This window comes from Chrysochloris asiatica, unplaced genomic scaffold (genome assembly GCF_000296735.1).
Source record: "Chrysochloris asiatica unplaced genomic scaffold, ChrAsi1.0 scaffold00177, whole genome shotgun sequence".
Taxonomy (NCBI): Eukaryota; Metazoa; Chordata; class Mammalia; order Afrosoricida; family Chrysochloridae; genus Chrysochloris; species Chrysochloris asiatica.
The window spans coordinates 4896932-4919947 of record NW_006408695.1 but is presented as its reverse complement, the minus strand read 5'-3'; the positions used below and the strand labels follow the sequence as shown (position 1 = coordinate 4919947).

The 23016-nt window shown below is 37.5% G+C and overlaps 1 protein-coding gene across 4 annotated transcripts in view; it reads left to right on the top strand.

Moving 5' to 3' along the window:
• Nucleotides 1–23016, top strand: part of LPP (LIM domain containing preferred translocation partner in lipoma) — a 938906-nt gene that overhangs the window by 591287 nt on the left and 324603 nt on the right. The gene's annotated exons all lie outside the window — the stretch shown is intronic.

Genomic DNA, 23016 nt, shown 5'->3' with positions numbered 1-23016 from the left:
AAACAGCTTCTTAAAAGAGTTTTTAAAAGTATGTATCATATGGTAAATGAGAAAATAAGATACAAAACTGCACATGGAAATTATTCACATTTAAACACACCCACTCACACTAACCACACACATGCAGCATAGCTGTACACACACACACACACACACACACACACACATATATATATATATACAATATATACACACACACACACAGAGAAAAACTGGGCTTGGAAATACTTTGCCAAGGTTTAACAGTTATTATCATTAAGTATTTGGAGTATGAGCTTTTCTATTTGGTGGTAGTTTTTTTGGCTTGTTTTTGTTTGTTTGTATTTCCCATATTTGTTGCTGAGTATCACTGTTTTGATGAGTAGACTGGATTTTGCATGAGGGCTTGCCTACTATTCTCATTACATATTACAAAAATTGTAATATTTTGATCAAACATCATTTTAAAATCCAGATGAGAGACAGAAATATAGTCAAAATTGAACTCTCTTTTTCTAGTAGTAAAATGTCTTCTTAAATAGTTTTGTTCTTCTCTTTGTTACAGTTAGTGAACCGTATTCCTGAGTTTTTATACTATTTTCTCCCTTCCCTATTGAGGTATTGAGTGAGGAAATCCAGCAATAGAATTTGTAGCTCTGTGTTTGCATCTCTGATGCCTTAGGCCATTTGTGGTAGATAATTCCTTTTTCTCTTCTTTCTCCATTCCTCCTTCTCATTCTTCTATCCTTCCTTTCTGTAATCTCTCTCCTTTTCTCACCAAAGTTTGGTGTTTCTGGCACTGCTTACTGTGTTTCTGTATTTCATAATGGCAATAACCATAGAATTTGCAGAGGCCAATTGGTATGGCACTGTGGGTTAATGCGCTGGACTGCAAAGTCAGTATGAACAGCAAGATTGGCGATACAGGGTCACTATGGGTTGGAATTGACTCAACAACACTTAACAACAACAACAACAACAATACATATACATGCACATATACACTAAATAGAGAAAAACAGGAAAAAGAGGGTTGAACTTCATACTTTAATGTATTTATTTATTTCACAATCATGTTTTGAAAATCTATGACTTTTTACTACTATGCTCAAAGTGTCAGGAGTTTAATATTAGAGTGGGATTGCTATACTTGAGATACATAGTTTAGAAGAATTTTTCTCAAACTTAAGACTGCTTAGGAATTATCCCCATGATGGCATATATTTGAGATATGGGAGAGATCAGAAGAAGAGTTGACTAGAGGAAGATGCCTTGTATAATAGTGTGTCATTGTACCAGTATGAAGTATAAAGATAAATTTTTCACCAGCACTTTGAAGAGGAAGGAGCTGGGTTACAGAGAAAGGCAGGAACTTGCCAACATTCATTCTGTATTTAGAGAAGAGTGGGGAACCCCAGTCGTTACCCCTTAATCTGGTGCTCATTGACTGGACCACAGCTGTTTTAAAAAATGAATGTTTTGAGACGATGATGTGGAGAGATAGATAGGCTGAGGACTCTAGACCCAGGGAAGGAGAGGGGCTATGTGCTGACAACAGGAGCAGGCTTGCAGAGTATATCCTTTGGTTGTTTGATGATGCAGGGAGGGGATTGTAATTTTGGCAATGAAACAAAATATGATAGGGTAAATGTAAAATGAATGTTCTCCCATGTAAACTATCACATAATTTACAATAAAACATTAAAACAAAACAAAACAGAAAAATGAATGTTTTGCAGTGGCACTAGAGCACTGTGTTCCAATTGTTTGTCAGACTTCTAGGAATCTGAGAGGTTTCCACTAGTTCTCTGCCTGTTTCCCTGGCTATAGTTGAGTTCACTAAGGCCACGGGCAATAATGCTTTACCCAGCAGCAGCAACATTCCTGGTATTTAGTTGTTGTTACTGTTGTTGTTAGGTGCCATTGAGTCCGTGCCCACTAATAGTGACCTTATGCACAGCAGAACGAAACACTGCCCGATCCTATTGTTGCCACACTTCACCGCATTGATACTGCAACTTGACTAATCCATCTCACTGGGGATCTTCCTCTTTTTCTCTGACCCTCCACCTTACCAGACATCATATCCTTCTCCAGCAACTGGTCCCTCCTGACAATATGTCCAAAGTATGAGAGACGAAGTTTGGCCATCTTGGCCTCCAAGGAACCCTCTGGCTGCATTGCTTCCAACATGGATCTGTTTGTTCTTTTGGCAGCCATGGCACCTTCAATATTCTCCTCCAACACCATAACTCAAAAGCTTCAATTCTTCTACGGTCTTCCTTATTCACTGCCTAACTTTCACATGTGTATTTAGTAGGTGGCCGGTAAATGGTGGATGAGTGTATAAATGACACCATTTTTCAAAAAGAAATTCTAATGTCATACATTTAGAGCAATTAAATATGGAATTACTTGCTTATCTTTGGTTTTTGGAAAAGCAGTATATTCTCTGAATGGAAAAGATCTTTGAACGTTTTATTTTTTATTTAAAGATACATGTTCATTTGATAAAAGAAAATGAAGGGAAGGGAGGGGAGAGGAAAATACCTATATGCCCAATAGTCATAAATTTTGCTTTCTTTTCATATGTTGTAAAAAAACATATACAAGTTTATATCCCATTATATTTAGTCAACATTATAGCCGTGGAACAAGGGATATCATTGCTGATGTCTGATGAATCTTGGCTGAAAGCAGAGAATATCAGAAAGATGTTTACCTGTGCTTTATTGACTATGCAAAGGCTTTCGATTGTGTGGATCATGACAAGCTATAGACAACACTGCGAAGTATGAGTATTCCTGAACATTTAATTGTGCTCATGAGGAATCTGTACCTCTACCAAGAGGCAGTTGTTCGAAAAAAATATGGGAACACTGAATGTTTTAAAATTAAGAAAGGTATGCGACAAGCTTGCATTCTTTCACCATACTTATTCAACCTGTATGCTGAGCAAAGAATTCGAGAAGCTGGGTTCTATGAAGAAAAACGTGGCATCAAGATTGGAGGAAGACTCATTAACAACCTGCAATATGCAGATGATACAACTTTGCTTGCTGAAAGTGAAGAGGACTTAAAACATTTACTGATAAAGATGAGAGAGCACAGCCTTCAGTATGGATTACATCTCAATGTAATGAAAACACAAATCCTCACCACTGGACCAATAAGCAACGTTCTTATCAATGGAGAAAAGATTGAAGTTGTCAAGGATTTTATTCTTTTTGGATCAACTATCAACACTCACAGAAGCAGCAGTCATGAAATCAAACAACGTATTGCATTAGGCAAATCTGCGGCATAAGACCTTTTTAAAGTGTTGAAAAGCAAAAATGTCAGCTTGAGGACTAAGGTGCGCCTGACCCAAGCCATGGTATTTTCAGTAACCTCATATACATGTGAAAGCTGGACAGTGAATAAGGAAGACTGTATAAGAATTGATGCTTTTGAGTTATGGTGTTGGAGGATAATATTGAAAGTGCCATGGGCTGCCAAAAGAACCAACAGCTCCATTTTGGAAGAAGTGCAACCAGAATGCTCCTTGTAGGCCAGGATGGCCAAACTTGGTCTTTCATACTTCGGACATATTGTCAGGAGGTACCTGTCACTGGAGAAGGATATTATGTTTGATAAGGTGGAGGGTCAGAGAAAAAGAGGAAGACCCCCCAACGAGATGGATTGGCCGAGTGGCATCATCGATGGACTCAATCGTGGCAACAGTAGTGAGGTTGGCCTAAGATTGGGTAGTGTTTCGTTCTGCTGTGCATAAGGTCGCTATGAGTCGGTACCAACGTGATGGTACCTAACAACAACAACAACATAGCATAATAATTGTAATAGTTGATTATGCATTTTGTAATATATAGAGATCATGAGATTCAGAACAATCCGTCTAAAAATAAAGGCAGAATAAAAAGGGTCTCATTTTATAAAACAGACTGACAGTGTCAGTATTTATCTGCTATGGTGCTATGAGTTAATGCGCCAGACTGCAAAGCCATTTGAATTGCAAGGTTAGCAGTTCAAGTCTCTCCTTGGAAACCCTATATAGGGTCGTTATCGGTTGTAACCGACTCTACAGCAACTAACAACAGCAACAAACGGAGCTAGGTTCCTTAAGACTTTTAAAGGCTAGGTGGGATCTTTGAATTCTTCCAATCCAACCTTTCCAAGTTATAAAGAGGGAACTGAAACCCAAAGAACGTAAGTGAATTTGTTTAAACCAGGGCCTGTCAGACCTTGTTGTCCCAACTGAAAAGTGTGTCCCTAAGAACATTTGCTTCAGATAGTTCTTATGTATTTGATAATAATAAATAACTCTTCACTTTACTATCAAAAGTAATATTCTACTGAAAGAAGAAATCCCAAATGAAATCTTTGAAATTTGTCTACTTCCAAACTGAAGGTACTGACTGATTCCCTGATCTTGGCCTACAACCATTCCTTTCCTCTCTCCCAAAGCTTCATGACAATGTGTCATGATCAAAATTGTGCCAGTTTCACCCACAAGCTAATCTCAAAATTCTAGTTGACTCAGGCTATATGTAACAAACGAGAAAATTTAACTCTCTACTACTCCAAAATCTGGAGCGCTTTCTTCACTGCATGGTCTACAATATCAAATCAAGTCTATCAACAAAGCTTTCAAAAATATAAATGGACAGAAGGATAGTTTGGGAACTGTTCAAACAAAGAGTTTTGATGTTTTTGTCATCACTGTTTTTAAGACGACTGTCTATATATTGAAAAAGTATTTTATCATGTGTCATCCACCTCTGATGTTGTAAAATGAATCTTGTTCTTCACAGTAGTTACCTACAGACAACATAAAGAGAGGAACCTTAACGCCTACTCAGTGATTGAGTGAAAAGACAGGAGCAAGAGACCTTTGCTTCCAGATTACTTGTCTTTTCCTCACCCTTTTTCAGGCTGCACCAACTAAGAGAAATAAATCTACCCCATGTGGTCATTGTAGGATTTATCTGGGCATTTGCTGAACTTGCTTGCAATTTATTTTTATTTCTTCCGATAGACGTGAATTTGGCACATGAGAGTGAATTCTTTCTAGAACAGCAGATGTGCCTGGTACACTTGTTTGCTGTAACCATTTGTGCTGTGGTGGATTTTTTATTTATTTATTTATTTTAAGAGTGCAGAATTGTTGAAGGGGGAGGGTTAAAAAAAAAAAAGTCAGAACCATTTTAGTGATTATGCAAAGATAGAATGCGAGTAATTTTGTTGCAGTTAAGTCATTATGGGCTTTCATAGCTTGTTTTATAAGGATAAAGGGAAGTGTTCAGGTTTGGTGAATAGAACTCTTATTTGTCCCTAATAGTCTCCTTTTATGAAAACAATTTCTACTCTTCCTATTATTCTGTGGCAAAAGTGTCCTCTCCTTAGAAATTATACCCTCTGTAATTCAGCTCCTTTATCCATTTACAATTAGTGGACAAACAGCTGCCATTTCTGAGAACAAACATGTTAGGACACGAAAAAGTCCTCCCCTATCTCTCATACAATAATATAATATGGCTGATATTTGTTCAAATAATGATACAGAGATCATATTAAAATGGGAATGTTTTCTGGTAAATGAGAAAGAAAGACAAAATCTGCAGTAAACATCTTTGCTATGAGCTTAATATGCAAGTTCTTGGCAAATTATACTACTGGAATTCTCTGAGTTCTGTAAGATACACCTATTCTTTTTTGATCCACTTTCAGTAACCCAAATTTTTGGAGATGTGTGGACTAGGGTTTGTTTGTTTCTACTGAGGCAAATATAATCACTTGCTTACAACGGTGGCTTCCCTTACTAAATTCCACTACAATTTTAGAATCTCCTGTGTGCAAATACAGCAGCCCGTGTTGTCCCCTTTGAACCTTACTGATTCCCATGCACTGCTCCTTGGAGTCTGCACTGAAGTCTGCGTTCGTAAGAAAACTAAACAGAATGTGTTACTTTTTTGTCAGTGTATTAGCAAGTCTGTCTCACTCTGAACTCTAGTATTAGAGTATGGAAAATTGAGTTTTTGTCTTGACCCTGTCTGGGCCTTCTTAACTTGGACAAATCTTTTGTAGGCCTTGTTCCCTTAAATTGAGGGTAGACATGTATGGTCTTCAATTTCATCAATCTCTAATACCCCAAGTTTCTATAGAGAATATTGTATCATTTACTTTGTTGTTGCTGTTAAGTGTCGTGGAGTTAGTTCTGACTCGTAGCAACCCTGTATAGGGTTTCCAAGGAGTGGTTGATGGGTTTGAACCACTGACCTTGTAGTTAACAGCTCAGTGCGTACTCTACAGCACCCCACCAGGACTCAACTTTATTTCTTCCTTCTCAAAAACTCCACTGTGTTTACTTCTGCTCCCACTAACTCAAACTCTTGTCTCAAATGTAGTTACATTTTTTATTTTACCACGGATATACAAGTTTCATTGAGAAACATATGCAGAACTCAGGGGTTTCTTCACAGAAGTAATACTCTCATATTTCCACCCATTTGATTCACCTTTTTATTTTTAATGACTCCCAAGTAGCAATAATGCTTGAAAATGAGCCACACAGGTTGGAACTCACTCAGAATGCTACTGGAAAAGAAATGTCTACTCTAAGTAGAGTTGACTGTGATGACATACATCGAGTATACCCCTTGGGACCTTCATTTGCTGATAGGGGCACAACTCAAAATGAAGAGAAACACCTAAAAACATCCATTAATAATTGGAACATGCAATGTACCAAGTATGAATCTAGGAAAATTGGAAATTGTCAAAAATGAAATGGAACATATAAACAACGATATCCTAGGCATCAGTGAGTTGAAATGGACTGGTATTGGCCATTTTGAATCTGACAATCACATGGTTTACTATGTCGGGAATGACAAGTTAAAAAGAAATGGTGTCACATTCATTGCCAGAGAGAATATACGAAAGGAAAATCAGTCATTAGGTACAATGTGGTCTGTGATAAGATACTATCCGTGCACCTACAGGGAAAACCAGTTAATGCTCAAATTTATGCAACAACCATTAAAGTAAGGATGAAATTAAAGAATTCACCACCTTCTTAAGTCTGAAATTGATCAAACATGTACTCAAGATGTATTGATAATCACTGGCGACTGGAATGCAAAGGTTGGAAAATATGGCCTTTGTGATAGAAATGATGCTCGATATCACATGATAGAATTCTGTAAGACCAATTATTTGTTCTTTTAAATATCGTTTTTAAACAGCGTAAAAGATGACGATATACATGGACCTCAACACATAGGATACACAGAAATCAAATTGACTATATCTGTGGAAAGATGGTAGAAAAGCACCATATTATCAGTCAAAACAAGGCTAGGGACAGAATGTGGAACAGACCATCAATTGCACATTGCACATATGCAAATTCAGACTGAAGCTGAAGAAAATGAAAATAAGTACATGAGAGCCAAAATACAACCTTGAATATATCCTACCTGAATTTAGAGATCATCTGAAGAACAGATTTGATGCATTAGACACGAAAAAACAAAGACCAGAAGAGTTGTGGCATGACATCAAGAAAATAATACAGGAAGAAAGCAAAAGATCATTAAGAAGACAAGAGAGAAGGAAAAGACGAATATGCATATCAGAAGAGACTCTAAAACTTGATCTCCATTGTAGAGATGCTAAAGCAAATGGAAGAAATTAGGAGATACAAGAGCTGAACAGAAATTTTCAAAGGTCAATTCCAGAAGACAAAGTCAAATATAATTATGAAATAGGTAAGAACTGGAGTTAGAACCAAAAGGGAAAAACTTGCTCAACATTTCTCAAGGTAAGGGAACTGAAGAAAAAATCCAAGCTTCAACTTGAGTTATTGAAGGAATTCTCTTGGCAAATTATTGAATGATGCAGAAAGCATCAAAAGAAGATGGACAAAACACACAGAATTACTGTACGAAAGGAAATGATCGATGTTCAACCATTTCAAGAGGTAGCATAAGGTCAAGAACCAATGGTACTGAAGGAAGAAGTCCAAGGTACATTGAAGGAATTGCCAAAGAACAAGGTACCAGGAATTGATGGAATACAAATTGAAATCTTTCAAGAAAGTGAGGCGGCACTGGAGGCACTCATCTATGGAAAGAAATTTGGAAGTCAACTACCTGACCAATTGATTGGAACAGATCAATATTTGTGCCCATTCCAAAGAGAGGTGACCCAATGGAATGTGGAAATCATCAGACAAATATCTCTGATATCCCATGTGAGTAAAGTTTTACTAAAGGTAATACAGAAATGGCTGTAAGCATACATTGACAGAGAACTTCCAGAGGTTCCAACCAGTTTCAGAAGAGGACATGGAATGAAGGATAACATTGCAGACGTCAGATGGATCTTGGCTGAAAGAAAAGAAGACCAGAAAGATGTTAACCTGTGCTTTATTGATTATGCAAAGGCTTTCAGTTGTGTGGATCATAACAAGCTATGGACATCATTGTGAAGTATTTGTATTTTGGAACACTTAATTGTGCTTATGAGGAACCTGTACATAGACCAAGAGGCAGTTGTTCAAATAGAACAAGGGAACACCAAATGGCTTAAAACCAAGAAAGGTGTGTGACAGGGTTGTATTTCTTCATCATACTTATTCAACCTGTATGCTGAGCAAATAATCCAAGAAGCTGGATTGTATGAAGAAAAATGTGGCGTCAGGATTAGAGGAAGATTCATTAACAACCTGCAATATGCAGATGATACAACCTTGCTTGCTGAAAGTGAAGAGAACTTAAAATACTTTACTGATGAAAATCAAAGACCACTGTCTTCAGTATGGATTGCATCTCATATAATCCATGTAAAGAAAACAAAAATCTTCACCACTGAACCAATAAACAACATTCTTATCAATGGAAGATTTCAAAGAGTACATTTTACTTGGAGCAACCATCAACACTCATGGAAGCAGCAGTCAAGAAATCAAATGACATATTGCATTAGGCAAATCTGCATAAGACCTTTTTAAAGGGTTGAAGAACAAGTATGTTAGTTTGATGACTAAAGTCTGCCTGCAAAAGTTAGACAGTGAATAAGGAAGACCGTAGATGAATTGATGGATTTGAATTACGGTGTTGGAGGAGAATATTGAAAGTACCATGGATTGCCAAAAGAACAAATAGATCTGTGTTGGATGAAGTACAGCTACAATGCTCCTTGGAATCCAGGATGGTCAGACTTTGTCTCTCATACTTTGGACATATTGTCAGAAGGGTCCAGTCACTGGAGAAGGATATCATGTTTGGTAAGATGGAGGCTCAGGGAAAAAGAGGAAGACCCTTAGCAAGATGGATTGGCAAAATGACAGCATCAGTGAGCTCAAGCACAGTAATGATTATGAGGTTGACCGACGACCGTGCAGTGTTTTATCCTGTTGTGCATAGTGTTGCTATTAGTTGGTACCAAATCAATGGCATCTAACAACAACAAACCACAACAAGGTACCAATAGTTAGTGGTGGTTATATGCTGTGGAATCAGTTTCAACTCAGTAGTGACCCTGTACATATTTCCAGGCTGTACATCTTTGTTGTTGTTGTTACGTGCCGTGGAGTTGGTTGAGACTCATAGCGACCCTGTACAGGGTTTCCGAGACTGTAAATCTTTACGGGAGCAGAAAGCCTCATCTTTCTCTCGCGGAACAGCTGGTAGTTTTGAACTGCTGACCTTGCGGTTCGCAGCCTGATTCGTAACCACTACGCTACCAGAGCTCCTTATGGGAGCAGAAAACCTAATCTTTCTCCCAAGGGACAGCTGCTAGGTTTGAACTGCTGATTTTGAGGTTAGCAGCCATTTTGTAACCACTATGCTACTAGAGTTCCTTTCTAAGTAGCAATAATAGATTGAAATTATTTATTTTATTTAAACCAGTTGCCATCTAGTTGACTCCAACTAATGTCCAACCCTATGTTGCCATGGTAGGAGTGTGCCCAATTGTTTTAGAAGTGTATCACCATGGTTTTTTTTCTGAAGCACCTCTGGGTAGACTTGAATTTTCAGCCTTTCAATTGGTTGCCAAGTATATTACATCATATATGATTCTATTATAATAATGAAGTGCAACCCCAGACTACCTGATTGGATAGTTTCGGGTTACAATTAGCACATTGTCAATTACCTATAGCTTTAAAAACTGAAATTGCATGCAGTAGCTCATTTATATACATATAAACATATAAAACATATATATATATAAAGCATATAAATACATATATAAAAAATGTGGCATCAGGATTGGAGGAAGACTCATTAATAACCTGTGATAAGCATATGATACAACCTTGTTTGCTGAAAGTAAAGAAGACTTAAAACATTTACTGATGAAGATCAAAGAGCACAGCCTTCGGTATGGATTGCATCTCAATGTAAAGAAAACAAAAATCACCACCACTGGACCAATAAACAACATTCTTATCAATGGAGAAAAGATTGAAGTTGTCAAGGACTTCATTCTTCTTGGATCAATTATCAACACTCATGGAAGCAGTAGTCAAGAAATTAAATGACATATTGTATTAGGAAGATCTGCTGTACGAGACCTTTTTAAAGTGTTGATGAGCAAAGCTGTTAGGTTGAGGACTAAGGTGTGCCTGACCCAAGCCATTGTATTTTCAATATGCATGTGAAATCTCGACAGTGAATAAGGAAGACCATAGAAGAATTGATGCCTTTGAGTTATGGTGTTGGAGGAGAATATTGAAAATGCCATGGGCTGCCAAAGAAGCAATAGATCCATTTTGGAAGAAGTGCAGCCAGAGTGCTCCTTGGAGGCCAAGATCGACGAACTTCACCTCTAATACTTGGGACATATTGTCAGGAGGGCCAGTCGTTGGAGAAGGATATCATGTTTTGGTAAGGTGGAGGGTCAGAGAAAAAGAGGAAGAACCCAATGAGATGATTTGGCCATATGGCAGCATCGATGGACTCAAGCGTGGCAACAGTAGTGAGATTGGCCCAGGATTGGGTAGTGTTTCATTCTGCTGTGCATAAGGTCGCTATGGGTTGGTACCGACTCAATGGCACCTAACAACAACAAATACATATATTTAAGGAGCTCTGGTAGCGTAGTGGTTACTAATCGGGCTGTGAACCTCTTGGTCAGCAGTTCAAAACTACCAGCTGTAGTAAGATGAGGCTTTCTGCTTCTGTAAAGATTTACAGCCTCAGAAATCCTTTACAGGGTTGCTGTGAGTCAAAACTGACTCCACGGCACATAACAACAACAACATATATATATTTAATGACACTGAGTCAGAGTTGAATACTTCTTCATATTCAGTGGCTTAGAGTTTGGTTTCACAAAATTGATGGTGACTGTAGAAGACATGAATTGGCTATCCTTTAGCCAAATACTGCCATTCATGTTTCATTTTATTCATGTTTCTTTTTTGAAATTTTTCAGTCATGCATTTTTGAGATAACTTTGATTCAGTATACAAATACTTATTGAATATGTATTCACTAGACCTTATAGGTAGAACATTGAATGGGAAAGATGAATTCCCTGTATTTGAGGTGGAGAAACATTAAAGATGCAGTAGTTAAACTTTGGACAAGGTTTATCAGAAAGAAAGTATATAAAGGGACAAAAGTGATAGGTACCTTACCTAGATTTTTTATGATCAAGAATGACCTCCTAGAAAAAGTGTCATCTCATTTAACAATACTTGTTGGGAGTTGGGAGCAGACCAGAAAATGGTCACATCAGGGTAACCACAGTATGTCTGAAGCATAGAACCTCAGGTTAAGGAAAAGTAGAGAAAGGTTGAAAAGTTAAGCAATGGTTCTCTCAGGAAGAAATTTGGACTTCATTGTAAGAACTAGAACCTTTGTTGGGATAGTGGTGAGTGTCCAGTTGAGTTGGTTCTAACTCATAGCAACCCTTGATATTGTAAATCTTTATGGGAGTAGAAAGCTCCTCATCTTTGTCCCCTGGGTTGGCTGGTAGTCTCAAACTACTGACTGTTTGGTTACAAATCCAACTCATAATCCACTACACAAACAGGATTCCTTGTAGATACATACTGGAGTGCAATAAGACAAAAGAACAATTTAAAAAGATACTCTCCTTTATTGTTGCAGTAAACTAAGTTATAAATGACAGTGGACTAGGATACCATTAACCATTAATAGTGATGACTGCAAAGATTAAAAGAATTTAAGAGATACAAACAACAGCATTTACCTTGTCAAAGAGAGAAAATAACAGAGTATATTTTAAAATATGACATTTGTAACATTCAATCACATTAATAATTTTTTTTCTCAGTTAGCTAAATCTGTTGCTGCCTGGTTCATTTTGACTCAGTTCTGCTCAGATGAGAGTAGAACTTCCCCATATGTTTTTCAAGAGTAATCTTTGTGGAAGCATACTTCTAGACTTTTCTCCTACAGAGTGGCTAGTGGGTTTGAACCATTGTTCTTTCAGTATTCTGCTTAACCCTGTGCCATCTGGACTCCTTTTGAAATACTTCCCAATCATAAATCATGCTATGTTTGCATATTTTACATATATATATTATATTTATATACACATATATATACATACATTGTTTTGTTAAGTGCCTTAGAGTCAGTTCTGACCCATAGTGGCCCCTTGTATAAGGTATCTGATGAGTAGCAGGTTAATATGAACTGCTGACCTTGCAATTCAAACCAGCCTTGAGGTCCAGTGTATTATCCCACAGCGCCACACCAGGTTGACAGTTCAAATTCACCAGCTTGTCCATGGATATACATATATATATATATAAAATCTGTCTATATATGTACATATACACATACATACACACAGGAATGTGTTTTTAAAAATTCATACAAAAATTGAAAGGTAATGGAATTTTCCCATGAACTTTTTGAAGTCTCCTGATATCTCTATCTGCATATATACTGAAGCACCCCTCTCATTTTGCTTTCATTTATTTTCGTATGCCCTTATTTTGAATACATGTTCTCGTACTGATGAGCTTCATAACATTCAACATCCCATTAGATCAGTGTACCATATTTTAATTTTTTTCTGTAATAAAATATGCATAAAGTTATGGGCATTTTCATGACTCTTCCTTGCTAGCTTGCCATCAATAAAATTATTCCAAGTTCCATTCCTGTTCATCATGCATCATGCACTTGCATTGCCATATTTTTACCTAGATTGGGCTTTATTATTTCTTGGCTAATTGATGTAACTCACAGTGCTTTTCACTAAGCCCTTGAGTTGATTGGAGAAATGTGTGGTTCTATGTGGGGAGGCTTCAGTGTGAGGCTGTTTGCTGTGGAAATAGGTTCTTCTCTCACTGCTTTCCTAGATTATAGAACAGCCTCACATTGAATTAACCCTCATCGTAGTGGCATTTCATCATGTGCCAGCTACTTGGGGACTAAATGTACTGTACTACATGGGTATTTATAAAAACAGGAGCCTCCGAATCCTCTCAGGTTCAAAACGTATGACATACTAACTCATTTAAACTTATTTAGGAAACAAAGCCAAACCTTCCTAAAATTCTTGGGTGTTTTTTAAATTTTGTTTATGTTTTATGTTTTAACATGGTGATGTGCTTGTTTTATGAATATGCAAGTGCATGACCTCCTTTGCATCATTGCTTCTCTGTTTAATATTTAGGGATTGGAAAATGAGGATTAGAACTTGAACATATTGATGTTCCCAGTCTGACTTGATTTTATTTCTGGGAAACAACTTGACAGACTGGCATGGGTGCCTTCAGTAGTCCAGGGAGCTGATTGTCTTTGCAGGATCTGATTCCCGCTCACAAGTGTTCTGAGAATTAATTAACTGTTAAAGTTTCCAAGACAAAAACTGCTCTAGTGTGCCACACCAGACCATACTGTTTTTGCTATTTCTGACTCTGACGCTATTAAGAATAGCCCATCGCTAGCTGTAGTACATGTTTGCAGATCACAGTGCTGTGAAATGAACAAGTACTGATACATTGCACAGAATTAGATTTTTATGTGTGCTTTTCTCTTTCAAAAGCTCCCTGGAGACTCATAAGTGTTTGCGTGGTTTTCGTGTCTGAGGGCTGAAAATTAATGTATTAGGAGTGTCCCTGTATTGGCAGTAATATTTTGACCTCAGTGGCACCAATTAAAGTCATATTATATTTATTTCAAAAGTAACTTTAGATCATTTTAACTAATCACTAGTCTTCAACTTCTGTTTATAAAATAACTCAATATGGAAAATATAATAAAAATATAAAGATGAAAATTGAAATTCCCTTAATTAATCACTCATTGCAATGTTTATTCCTTTTTAATGTATTTTTTAAAATTAGTTTTAGCTTTTTCTGTGTTCCTTTTTTTTAATATGTTTACACATACACATATATGTTTGAATACTGTAATACTGTGTTGCCTTTGTTGTTGTTACTGTGAGGTTGTTTGTTGTTTTTTAATTTAAAAATATTTATATATGTAAGATATGTTGTTTTATAGTCGGTTCCGACTCATAGTGACCTTGTAAAGTGTTTTCAAGGAGCAACTGGTGGATTTGAACTGCTGACCTTGTGGTTCACGGTACAGTGCTGATCTACAGTGCCACACGAGAAGCCTATATATACATTTATACACACATAGCTAGAAATATTTATCCAAAAGCAAATAATAGTGATTATTTTAAGAGAGTAATTTGTGGCACTGTGGGCTAATGCGTCAGACAGCAAAGTCGCTTGAACTGCAAGGTCGGTGGTTCAAGCTCACCAGCTGCTTCTTGGAAACCCTATACAGGGACACTATTGGTTAGAATCGACTCAATGGCACTTAACAACAGCAATGTATATTTTCCAATTATTCAAAGTTTTGACCACAAACATCTATTGCTTTTCCAATCTAGAAATAAGTGTACGTGCTTAAACATTACAAAAAATATTTTTAGTAAAAACAGCAACAAAACCAACACAGTGATATAGTACCCAAACCCATATATGTATATATGGAAAATATAGATGGAGTCTTGGTGTGGCAATGTAGGATAAGCACTAAACTGCTAACCGCAAGGTCGGTGGTTCAAGTCTGCCAGTCATTCCTCAAGAACCCTAGTGTTGGTGGTATTGGTGTGCCATGGAGTCAGTTCTGACTCATAGCGACCTTTATATATGGTTTCCGAGGTTGTAAATTTATATAGGTGCAGAAAGCCTCATCTTTCTCCCATGAAACTGCTGGTAGTTTCGAACTGCTGACAGTGTGATTAGCAGCCTGATTCATAACCACTATGCTACCAGAGCTCCTTATGAACCCTATAGAGGGTAGTTATAAGTTGGAACTTACTTGATGACATTTAACAACAACAAAGATATAGATATATTATTGATTGATATAAAAATAAGCTATTAGTTAAAATCATTGCAAAATCCAAGCCAATGGAAAAGGAAGAAACTCATATCAACATTATTGTCATTGGACACATAGATTTGGGTAAGTCTACCACTATGGAGGCACTCACTCATCTATGCCAAGAAATTTGGAAGACAACTATCAGGCCAACTGATTGGAAAAGATCCATATTTTTGCCTATTCCAAAGAGAGGTGACCCAACGGAATGTGGAAATTATCGGACAATGTCTTTAATATCCCATGTGAGTAAAGTTTTACTAAAGATAATACAGAAACGGCTGCAAGCATACATTGACAGAGAACTTTCAAAAATTCAAACTGGGTTCAAAGAGGACATGAAATGAGAGATATCGTTGCTGATGTCCGATGGATAATGGCTGAAAGCAGAGATTACCAGAAAGATGTTTACCTCTGCTTTACTGACTATGCAAAGGCTTTTCAATTGTGTGAATCCTGACAAGCATGTGGATTATGACAAGCTATGGACACATTGCAAAGTATGAGTATTCATTAACAATTAATTGTGCTCATGACGAATCTGTACATGGACCAAAGGCAATTGTTCGAATAAAACATGGTAACACTAAATGGTTTAAAATTAAGAAAGGTGTGTGACAAGGTTGTATTTTTTCACCATACTTATTCAGCCTGTATGCTGAGCAAATAATCCAAGAAGCTGGATTATATGAAGAAAAATGTGGCATCAGGATTAGAGGAAGACTCATAAACAACCTGCAATATGCAGATGATACAACCTTGCTTACTGAAAGTGAAGACGACTTAAAGCATTTACTAATGAAGATGAAAGAGCACAGCCTTCAGTATGGATTGCATCTCAGTGTAAAGAAAACAAAAATCCTCACCACTGGACCGATAAACAACATTCTTATCAATGGAGAAAAGATTGAAGTTGTCAAGCACTTCATTCTTCTTGGATCAACTATCAACACTCATGGAAGCAGCAGTCAGAAAATCAAATGACATATTGCATTAGGCAAATCTGCTGCACAAGACCTTTTTAAAGTGTTGAAGAGCAAAGGTGTCAACTTGATGACTAAGATGCACATGACCCAAGCCATGGTATTTTCAGTAACCTCATATGCATGCAAAAGCTGGATAGTGAATAAGGAAGACTGTAGAAGAATTGATGCTTTTGATTTATGGTGTTGGCGAACATTAAAATTTCCATGGGCTGCTAAAAGAACAAACACATTCGTGTTGGAAGAATGCAGCCAGAGTGCTCCTTGGAGGCCAGAATGGCCAAACTTCATCTTTCATACTTCAGACGTATTGTCAGGAGGGACCAGTCACTGAAAAAGGATATCATGTTTGGTAAGGTTGAGGGTCAGAGATAAAGAGGAAGACCCCAGGCAAGATGGATTGGCAGAATGGCAGCATCGATTGGCTCAAGCATGGCAAAAATTGTGAGGTTGGCCTAGGACCAGGCAGTGTTTTGTTCTGTTGTGCATAAGGTTGCTATGAGTCAGTACCGACTCTGTGGCACCTAACAACAACAACAACCATTACTGGTCACCTGATCCACATATGATCTTAACCATAGAAAATTTTGAGAAGGAAGCTACTGAGATGGTAAGTGTGCCTGGTCCTTGACTTCACTGAAAGCTGAACATCAGCATGGCAACAAAATTGGTACCTCTTTGAAAATTTGAGACCAGCAATTATTGTATGTGACCATCATTGGTGTCCATGATTACAGGAATCATCACAGACTGACTTTGCTCTCCTAACTGTTGCTGCTGTTGATGGTGAATTTGAAGCTGGTATCTCTAGAAATAGCCATACTTGTGAGCATATCCTTCTGGCTTACACACAACACATGTAACATCTAATTGTTGGTGTTAAAAACATGAATTCCACTGAACCATTAAACAGCCAGAAGAGATATGAGGAAATTGCTAAGGAAGTTAGCACCTACGTTAAGAAAATTGGCTACAATCTCGAGACAGTAGCATTTGTGCCAATTTCTGTTTGGAATGGTGAAAACATGTTGGAGGCACTTGCCTTGGCTCAAGAGATAGAATACGCCTTGGCTCAAGAGATAGAAAGTCATCCACAAGGACACAATGGCCAGTGGAACCACACTGTGCTTGAATCTCTAAATTGCATCCTTCCATCAACTTGTCCAACTGACACGTCCATGTGTCTCTAGGAAATCTACAAAATTGGTGGTATTGTCATTGCCCTTGGAGTGGAGACTGGTGTTCTCAAACCTACCATGTTGGTCAGCTCCAAGTCAACATTAGCACTGAAGTTGAAATGTACCATGAGGTTTTAAGTGAAGCTCTGCCTAGGGACAGTGCAAGCTGTAGTTACATGTGAGTACTACATAATACTACATATGAACATCTCTGTCCAAAGTTATGGGAACTAATCTCAAAAATGATCCACCAATGGAAGCAGCTGAGTAACCTGTTAAGGTGATCATCCTGAATCATCCATGCCAAATCAGTGCTGGCTGTGAACCAGTGCTGAATTGTCACACAACTCTCGTTGCATGCCTGTTTGCTGAGTTCAAAGATAAGATTGATCACCGTTCCTGTAAGAAGCTGAAGGATGGCACAAAATTTTTGAAGTCTGGTGATGTTGCTATTGTTGACATGATTCCTGGCAAGCACATGTGTGTTGAGAGCTTTGTTGACTATTCTCTGGATCATTTTGCTGTTTACAATTTAAGAGTGACAGTTGCTATGAGTGTCATCAGGCAGTGCACAGAATGTCCACTGGAGCTGTCAAGGTTACCAAGTCTGCTCAGAAAGCTCAGAAGGCTAAACGAACATTATTCATAACATCTGCCACCTCAGTCTCATTCTGTGGCAGAAGAACATGTCTCAGAACTGCTTGTTTCAATTGGCCATATAAGTTTAATCTTAAAAGACCAGTTAATAATAACGATGCATTATAAAACCTTCAGAAGGAAATGGATATTTTATTGCCCACTTGTTTCTTTTATATGTGACAGTTTTCAGTTATTCTTTTTTTTTTCCCTTTTAGATCAATACATTTTCCACTGGAAATAACTCGACCAAAATTTTTTCACAGAAATTTGAGACCCATTAAAACACAATTTAATAAGAGAAAAATTATAATAGAGTTTCTTGATTTTCATGTTAATAAGGAAATTACTAACTTCTGTTTTGCATTGTTGTTGTTAAGTGCTTTCGAGTTGGTTCCGCTTGTAGCGATCCTGTTATAGGGTTTTCAAGGAGCAGCTGGTGAGCTTGTACCACCGACCTTGCCGTTCAAACTGACCTTATAGTCCAATGCATTAACCCACAGTGTCACACAAAGAAGACTCCATATTTTGCTTTCGCTTGCATATGAGGTTATTAAAAATACCATGGCATGGGTCAGGCATACCTTAGTCTTCAAGCTGACGTCTCTGCTCTTCAACACTTTAAAAAGGTCTTGTGCAGCAGATTTGCCTAATGTATCGTTTGATTTCTTGACCGCTGCTTCCATGAGTGTAGATAGTTGATCCAAGAAGAATGAAGTCCTTGACAACTTTGATCTTTTCTCCGTTGACAAAAATGTTGTTTATTGTTCCAGTGGTGAGGATTTTTGTTTTCTTTATATTGAGATGCAATCCATACCAAAGTCTGTGCTCTTTAATCTTCATCAGTAAATATTTTAAGTCTTCTTCACTTTCAGCAAGCAAGGTTGTATCATCTGCATATCGCAGGTTGCTAATGAGTATTCATCCAATCCTGATGGCCACGTATTTCTTCATATAACCCAGCTTCTCGGATGATTTGCTCAGCATACAGGTTGAATAAGTGTGGTGAAAGAATACAACCTTGTCGCACACCTTTCTTAATTTTAAACCATTTTAGTGTTCCCATATTCTGTTTGAACAACTGCCTCTTGTTCCATGTACAGATTCCTCATGTACAGATTCTATCACACGTCTGTCAGTTTGTCATACTGTGGTTGTTTGTGAGTTGCAGTGATTCTTAAAGTTATGCCACTGGTATTTTAAATACCAGCAGGGTCACCCATGGTGGACAGGTTTCAGGTGAGCTATCAGATGAAGACAGACTAGGAAGAAGGAGTGACAAACTTCTTCTGAATATTTAGTCACTAAAACCTTATGAATAGCAGAGAAACACTGTCTTTTGTAATTAGGCTCCACAAATGGCCTACTGTGAGTATACAGCCTTTTGTGTGTGTGTGTGTGTGTGTGTGTGTGTGTGTGTGATCTTAGTTGTTAAAACCATCATTTCCACATACTATTTATCTCAACAGTATTGTCAAGGAGTTCTGGTGTGCACTGTTGGATAAGCACTGGACTACTTACCCAAAGTCAGTGGTTCAAACCCACCCACCATTCCTTGGAAACTCCTTACCTCATTGGACTCAGAATCAATTCGATGGCACTTAACAACAATAGAGTTTCATAGTGACTCTAGTAATTAGATCCAGATACAGTTACAGGAGGCTGTTGGATGAAGAGTTATCTTTTTTTGCTTGTCTTTCAGAGTTGTTGTTGCTGTTGTTAAGTGTTGTCAAGTTGATTATGACTCATAATGACCCTCTATAGAGTTTCTGAGGAGTGCCTGATGAGTTTGAACCACCGACCTTTCTGTTCAAACTGACCTTGTAGTCCAGTGCATTATCCTTCTTCCAAAACAGATCTATTGGTTCTTTTGGCAGCCCAAGGCACTTTCAATATTCTTGTCCAACACCATAACTCAAAACATACATACTCATAGTTTAAACAGTCTTAAAGTCTTTGAATGAAGGCATCAGGGCACAGTTCTGGGAGTCATTACCTTCTTCTGTTACCACTCTCTTTGAGAGATGAGGAAGTTTCTCATAACTTTATTATGAATTCTGTGTATGTGCCGGCATATTTCCGAATGTTTTATATATTGTAACTATCTGTTTGAAAATAACACGTTTAGCTATATTTTTTTTTTCTTTGCAATTTTATATTCTTTACCTCATTGGAGGTAGAAGGGGTAAGAACAGGAAAGTAATTAAAGCATATTTATAGATATGTGTATATATCACTATATATAGATATATCTACACAATATATATAAAGTAATTAAAGCATATTTATAGATATGTGTATATATCACTATATATAGATATATCTACACAATATATATAAAGTAATTAAAGCATATTTATTTATGTTCTTTCATGGTTAAAGAAAGCTATGGCAACATTTTCCTGGCCCACATATTCAATTAAAAATATAGTGAGTCTTTCTACTTTTTGAATTATTTGGTGCTTCCAAGCATTTATTTTTGGCATTTCATTTCCTTTTTGTTTTTGCAGGAAATCTTGAAATTTTATCATGATTTAACATTTTCATTTTGAAATTAAGCTCACTTAAAAAATTGATTCATATACATGAATATGTATGAGGGGCCTTCCAAAAGTTCACGGAAAATGGAATGAAAAGATAATGGAATTTTCCCACAACTTTGTTAAGCTCCCTTGAATATGTATGTATATGTATACATTTTTCTGGGCTCTGTATCTTTGTCACAATACTTTATATGTGTGTGTTTTTAACATCTTCAACATGTAAAGCTATGTGAACTTAACAGGAAGAGGATAGTATTCTAAATTGAATACTACTGGTCTTCTTGTCCCTAAGGAGCTGACAGGCTTGTAGGAGAATTCTTGAATAGTCAGTTGTTATTGAATGGGTATCTACAGTATCAAGCAGAAATAGCTGTGGACATGAGAGAAGGAGAAAGTTCTGTGAATGTACCCCTTATCCATCTTTTCTCTCCTGGAGCAGACCCTCAATTTCTGTTTCCCCAGGTCAGAAACCTGGACAACATCTTACATTCCTCAGTCTCTCTTTCCTCTGCTTACACCTTTCTAATACACTTGAGTGTGGGCATGTGTGCACATGTATACACATACAGCTAACCAGCTACTGTGATTTTTACATTGTTGTTTGGAATTGATTTTCAACTCATAGCCACCCCATGTGACAGAACAGAACTGTGTCATAGGGTTTTCTTGATTGTATCCTACAGGAACAGATAGGACTTTCTCCTGTGAAGCCACCAGGTAGATTTCAACTTCCAGCCTTTCATTTAGCAGCCGAGCATTTGGCCATTGAACCACCAGGTATATGGTTATATACCGGGTACATAACCATAACATACAAGGATAGTAAGGGCTGGCCTGGAAGAATTTTTGAGGGAAAATGTTACCCCATGACTTGGGTCAGGTGCACCACTCGGATAGTTACTATGTACATAACCAAATCCACTTACCCGCTATCATTGTGTCTATTCCAATTCATAATGTGTTTAGCTCCCAATTTATATATATATAGAGAGAGTTTATATTTTTCATATCCCTTACTTCACTCCCTTTTGTCCCTACCCTGTTTGTTGTTGTTGTGGAGTGCCATCAAGTTGGGTCCTACTCATAGTGCCCCTGTGTAGGGTTTCTGAGGATCGCCTGGTAGGCTTGTACCACGGAACTTAGCTTTAGCAGTCCAGTGCTGATCCTACAGCACTATACCAGGACTCCTTTTCTTGGTCTTTATAATCAACTTCTTTGAACTATTTACTGCTTTATTTATTTACTGACATCTATTTATTTACTGCTTTATTTTTTTTACTGTATTTTTTATTTACTACTTTATTTAGTGCATCATTATTTATTTACTGACTATTTATTTACTGACATCACTTGTCTCCCATTTACCAGTCACTCTTCCTTGTCTAGAGGATTATGCTGAGCTCTTGATTGGTTAGATTACCAGTTGGCTTTTAAATTATACTTTACCGTGGTTCATCTTCATAGCAAACTTACAGGACAGAATAGATCTAGTCCTAAGGGTTTCCAAGACTAAATCTACACAGGAGTAGATTTCCTCATTTTTCTCCTTTAGAGTGGGTGGGGGATTTGAACCACTGACTAACCCTATAGTTAGCAACCCAAACCTTATCCTACTATACCACCAGGGCTTAACATCGCTATGAATTGAAATTGACTCAATGGAAGTAGATTTTTGTCTTTTAACCATGATATTCATGACCTTGTTGTTGTTAAGTGTGGTGGTGTTGATTCCGACTCAAGCAGCTGGTGGGTTTGAACCACCAACCTTGTGGATGGTAATCTAGTGTTTATCCTAAAGCCTTGTGGATGGTAATCTAGTGTTTATCCTAAAGCACCACGCCAGGACTGTTGTTTTTATGAAGTGCCGTTGAATCGGTTCTGACCCATAGTGACCCTGTATAGGGTTTCCAAGGAGCAGCTGGTGAACTTGAACCACCAGCCTTGCAGTTCAAACAGTTTTACACTCTGGCACATTTACCCACAGCACTACACCTAGCACTTGCTTATCTTTCCAGCTACCTCCATAGCTCCACTATTACTTACAGCATATATGTCAGTAATAGTACATTTAAGTAAAGTCTGGAATAAACAACACACATAAGAGGGTAAGTCAAAAAGAAGTTCTATAAAATCATAGAACCCTTTATTAAATAAAAATATCAAAATGTGAAGCTATTATTTCTTGACATATCCTCCAACTAAATCTATACATTCATGTAGGTGGTGGTTCCATCTGCTCTTTGGTTTATTCCCCACCAAAACAACAGTTGTGGTATCCTCAAGGGATTCAAATCATGTTCTT